Below are 6,064 nucleotides of genomic sequence, written 5' to 3'. Positions count from 1 at the left end.
GAAAAGATTCTGCACCTTGTCATGTGAGGAACCACAGGATTGGACTGCTTAATCTCAGGAAAAAAAGACCCCAAATGACAGGATGATCACTTGAAGGATGTCATTTTCTGGAGCAGCTGACACTGTTGTGTGTAGTTCCAGAGTGCAGCCAGGGCCAGTGTGGAGGACATGCACACAGGAGGGACTTCTAAGCAATTAGGGACATTGAGACCCAGAAGGGGTGACCTCAGGAGGTCATTTCTCAAAGCAATTCAAGTCCTTTTTTTAATTCTTCTTTGGAAAAGATCTAAGCATCAGATGAGTGGAAGAACAAGGTGATCTTAACCGTTCCTTCTCAACTCAGAGTCTAGGAAATGGAGGGGAAAGCTGGACAAACGAGAAGGAAGAAAGGGGTAAATGCCAGGTGTTTAATACTACTTTAAATGAAAATATTCCTGTGCAGAAACAGCAATAAATCATTCATTTTCACAAGTGGATATTTTTAGCATATGTTGCTAACATGCATCGAAAGCACTTCTACAGAATTATGACTATTAAAGCACTCTTGATGTGACTGGTACAGCAAGGCTATCACCTATTAGTAAGCTTCAGTTTTTGCTAATGAGATACGAATGTCTTGTATTTATGACTAGAAAAATCTTTCTACTGTACCCAATATGTGAATTATTTCCATGATCCTTATTTAAGACTATCATAACTCTCATTAACAAATTTTATTTTTACCTGACTGGTTCAACACACTTCATGTTAATGGTTACTTCTCAAAGAGGCAAGATACCTTCACTTTGTATTCATTCTTGGTTTCTTTGTTGCTGCTAGTGTAACTGTAATTGATTAAGATGTGATTGTCTTCAGCACTGTGGCCATCTGTGTTATTAATGCAAAAGCAAAACAAAATCTGCTCCTTTTATCCTACTTCTACCACTCCACCTCCAAAACCCAATGATCATCTTATTTTGACTTACTCAAGAGGTTTGAACCATTTTCTGCTTTTAAGAATCCCCACTATGTAGGCTTTCAAAGTTCACCTGTTCTCTATGGTTACAGGACAAATCACTAAAATCCTGACAACACACATCATAATCAAATGTGCAGATGTCTACCACTATTAATTAGCAGAGGTATCATCAGAGAGGAATGTCTCTCTGTAGTTTTGTAGTTCTGGAATTGTACTATTTAACCTCAACAGAGAAGGGACACACAAGGAAGAAAGATATGTCAATTCCTACATGAGTGATCATCTTTTATAACTATAGTAATAATTATTTTTCTACTGTTTGGGGAAAGGCAAAAAGGATGCAAATTTTTGGACAGCTAAGCTGCAAAATGAGGCCTCTATGCACTCAGAGATAAGAGAAAATGCCCATAAGGTAGTCAGAGAAATTATGTAAAGAGGATGTAGAGACACCAGGAGCCACTTTTACCCTTTTTTAAAATTATTTTTCTGGGATATAATGAGCCTCATTGTCAAGGAAAATGGTTATGCCAGCTTTTACCTGAGGAAGAGGTAAATATAGCTGCAAATAAGAGAAACCCTTGACCGCTAACAGTCCTTTCCCATGTAAAGACCTCTGAAGGGTCTACACCATCTCCCAGTAGCTCTTTCCAGACTCCCAGGAAATGCCCATTGGCTGAATGTGTACTCCTGGGGGAGATCAGCCCTTCAACTGACTTGAGATGTCAAATCCACATCTTCCTCTTGAACACCATCATTTTTACCAAATGCCCAGCATATATTAGAAGCTTGAGGAAGCAAGAAAGCCCACAACAAACAAGACACACAAACGTTCATTCTCTTAAGTTTCAGGAGCCACTCACCTTCACTGGAACTCTTCCTCACCCATCACCAAGGGGTATCAGAGAAACAAACTCTGGGCGCAGGTCTACCTGTCTAACAGCCCAGCAACAGAGAAAAGACTCAGAGCACAAGACATTTGTCCAGCCCTGTACATCAGAAGACACCATGGAAGAATTCAAGAAAATGACCAGCATTACTCCATTCTATTGGTAGAAGGAATTTGATATCTATATTTTTATAGAGATTTGCTTATTTAAAATACACCATGATGGGATGATTATCATATTCACCATTGCAAATAAAGAAATAAAGTAAAAAAGCAATCAGGGCTTCTGTTACTTACAAGGATTATTTAATGCCAAAACCAAACATTATCTTCACAATACTATTAAATTATTTTCAAAAAGAAAAACTATTAATTCCACATTAGTTCCAGGATTTGTTCTAGGTTTACCTGAGTTAGTCAAGTCCACAAGAAGTTTAAAAATCAGACAGGAAACTAAATAATTACATGTGTTATACTGTGGATTCTAATAAAGGCTCTTAGAAGATGCTGTAGTAACAGAACATATTCAATTTTGAGCTAGTTCTTAAAACATGAATAGGTGTTCTCAAAGGGGAACAACCTCAAAGAACCACCTTGCTGAGAAAAGAGGACTGAGTCACAGAAACATGCAAGCAAGTGGCTCAGTGACACTAAGTTGAGGCAGGATTGTGAAGGGGCCCACGTGTTAGGTCAATGAACTGGGGCTCAGTTCTATTGGAGAATAGGAGCTGTGAAAGGGTACTCTAAAAATATTAAGTGAAGACTATTATCAATACCCTACTAAGAGTGGAGTGCTAGGTGGCAGATACCATTCTACTGGCAAGCTGACTAGGAATGAAAACAGCAAGAATCCTTTTTGCTTATTCTAACCTGTCTCTACCCAAGCTGACATCACTATTCACATCTCCTTCTACACTATCCAGGAGGTATCAAATGTAATTGAGCATCCACGGGCAAGCTCTATGATGGCAGTGAATGGAGTCATTCAATCTGGCTACAGGATCTTCATTACAATTGCATGAAGCTTTCATTGTCGACCATATTACGAGAGTATACTCAGTGCTGGCACAAGGAGCACTGCATGGTAGAGCCAGCTGCAAATGTCCTGTCCAGTTTTCATGCACAAAGGAAATGAGAGCTTTTCTAAAAAAAAATATGTTGCCCATTATCATTGTGATTCATCTTCTTTCCATCAACACCAGGATATCTCAGATTACATGTCTGGCTCTCTGGGGAAAGAGAACTAGGACAAGGTTGAAGGGAAGGGGTTGCCACTGTGGAGTCAGAGGCTCTCCTCTGAGGCTCCAGCTGCAGACAGCCATGCTCCATGCTGACAGCTGAGCCAAAGTCTTCCCGAACAATTGCTGAAAAAGCCTTTATAAAACAGAATATGAACCCTGGAGCCTACTGCTCCTGGCAGGGGTCGAAGGAGGGAACAGTAATTTTCTTTGTCTGTGGTAGCAGAGAAAGGGGAAGAAGTGTCACAAACATAAGGGAGAGGAAATGAGAGATCTTTATGCTGAGCCACTAAATTCACTAGAGGCTGAAAATCATGAAAAGGAAGTTCACATAAAATACCACTTGCATTTCACCTGCTATATTCAAGAAGCTTGAATGCAAGGATTTTTAAGTTATAGTTGTCTCATCTGTAGACATGAAATAATGATCTTGTGTAAAAACTTGGGATTAAGCCATTGGGCCCTTGGTGCCTCTGTGTTGCTTCCACAGAAAAGGAATTAATTGCAGAGATTTGACTCCACAAAATTGTAGGAGGGATTAAAGTCTTTGCAAGGCTCTCACCTTTGTACCTGAGACTGCATCTTGATGTTTTCAGGGTGGACAATCGGAAATGGAAAGTGGATGTGAAGTGAAAAGAATGAGGACAAGCTAAAACCATGTCAGCCCTCATTGTTTCCTGCAGGAAGAGATGGATCCCTTTTCACAGGGATAAACACAAACACACACCTAGGCAAGGATTCAGAGTAGCTGAAAGAGAATCCTAGGGAAGGAAGAGCAACTGCTGTCCAGCTGCTGTTCACGCCAACAAGGAAAGCAAGGAGATGGGCAAAAAAATAGTGTGTGAGCCTCAGATGCACTTGGTGACGCTGCCTCAACCATTTTAGCATAAAGCAAGACGACTGCTATTACTGTTATGCCCCAAAGCTTGCATAAAAATATTTCTTGTGGCACACCTTAATCAGAAGAAAATTCTAGGGAATGCAACACAGCCTATTCAACACATTACAAAATCACGATGTGCCTTCAGAATTAGCTTCATGACTTTAACAGGAAGGTGGATAGCATATAGGTGTTGTACTGGTTTCCTATGGCTGCTGTAACCCAGCCACACAATCTGGGTAACTCAACACAATAGATATTCATTCTCTCACACACTAGAGGCTAGAAATTCACAATCAAAATATCTACAGGTCTATGTACCTTCCTAAGTCCCTTTGGAGCTTAAGGAAGAATCCTTCCTTGGTTCCTGATATCTGGTATTTCCTCACAGTCCTTGTTGTTTCTTTGCTGTAGTAGCATTGGTCTAAGACCATGTCTTCATGTGGACTTCTTCCCTATGATTGTTTGTATGCTCCTCTTCATATAAGGACACCAGTCATATGAGATCTAGGGTCCACCCCAATTCACTATGGCCTCATCTTATATCACTACTTACATCTGGAAAGACCCTGTTTCTAAATTAAGTCAGATTCTGAGGTTCTGCATAAATGTGAATTTCATGGTAGACACTATTTAGCTGAGTACAAAGTGTCATAAGCAAACATCTAGAAGGGGAGATGAATGGAAATCCTAAAGCAGAGAATTTACAAATCTGAGTTCTTACAAAAGGGGCATCTTCATCCCAAAGAATTATGTGATCAGGAGTATATGCAAGACACCATGGAGCCTAAATCTGCTAACACTGGAATACATGAATATCTGGAAGACTGGAAGATATGTATTTGCTGTTTTCTTGGTTTCTCTTATTTAGTCCTTTATGGGATATCTCAGATTGTTATTCAATTCCCAGGCAATGCATTGAGACTAGGCTTTGAACTCAGGGCTGTCAAATTCCAGAGGACTTCTTTTTGTATTAATGATATTATATAACAATAAATGCTTACTATGGTGAAAGTTCATAATATTTTTGAGGCCATTTGTTTTTCACCCTTCAATGTTCATAGTATATCTTCATAGTATATCTTCTTGCCTTTTGCCAACATAATCACAGCTTTAACTATGCTCAGGTTTTAGAGGAGACTTACCTCTGGTGTACTCTGCCCTGGCATAAAGAAGGTCTGGTTGGATCCCAGTGAGACCAGTGAAATTGCCAGCACCAACTCTGATCAGCAAATCCAAATGTTGATCAAAGATGGGCTGATCAATTGAAATCCTGTGACTATGCATTCGTAGGCTCAATTCCACAAAAATATCTTGGTTGTTCAGAAGGACAGGCATATGGGCACAGGTAAGTGAGAAGGTCCAGCCAAAGCTCCAACACCAGAGAAGTTATCCTGGAGGAGGAGGACACAGATTCTGCATTAGCTGCTCAGAGACACCATGAGTCTAAGAAGCTGAACTGCCACATACATCACAGCCCGTACCTGAAGGTGAAAGGAAATGTGTTCAAATGGAGCTAAAGTAGACAAGACTCACAAGAAGCTCCTTGCTGACTAGGCTGAGGTCTGTATGTCTAAGAGTAGGGAAGAATATAAACCCCAGAAAGAATGATTGAAGACCAAGAAGGAGGAGAGTATCAGGAGTCTGTCCAAGGAGGAAGGGACCAAGAAATAACATTCTCCATTTCTTTGTAGATCATGGCCTCAGTGGCATTACATGGATCACTGGAAGAAAACAAGCTTTTATCTGCTGTTAACTATAACAGCAACAATAATAATATGTTTTGTCTGAAGACTCCCCTAACTTTCTTGGAACAGTGAGATCCTCCTATGACCTTCCATATTTTAATCACAATTCTATTGTACTCATGCTATTGTATTATGCTATCTATTTGTACATCTGTTTCCTGTCTTCAGTGAATACCATATCTTACCCCCACAGCATCCCCAGTACCCAGCCAGTGTCTAGAACATAATAGCAACTAGAACTTCAATTGACTAAAGTTCTTCACGGAAGAAGATTCATTTTCTAAAAATTCCTGGGGATGCTGTGTCTGGATCCTTCCCCAGTACACTATTTGCAGATGTTAAAGATTAAAGTTT

The 6,064-nt window shown here is 40.0% G+C and overlaps 1 pseudogene; it reads left to right on the top strand.

The window, feature by feature from the left end:
* Positions 1-5,081: 5,081 nt before the first annotated feature.
* On the top strand, positions 5,082-5,636 carry LOC127492181 (large ribosomal subunit protein eL19-like; annotated as a pseudogene).
* Positions 5,637-6,064: the final 428 nt, after the last annotated feature.

Source organism: Oryctolagus cuniculus, chromosome 9 (assembly GCF_964237555.1).
Source record: "Oryctolagus cuniculus chromosome 9, mOryCun1.1, whole genome shotgun sequence".
In the NCBI taxonomy this organism is placed as follows: domain Eukaryota; kingdom Metazoa; phylum Chordata; class Mammalia; order Lagomorpha; family Leporidae; genus Oryctolagus; species Oryctolagus cuniculus.
Note: the sequence above shows the minus strand (reverse complement) of the source record. Positions and strands in the feature narration are given on the sequence as shown.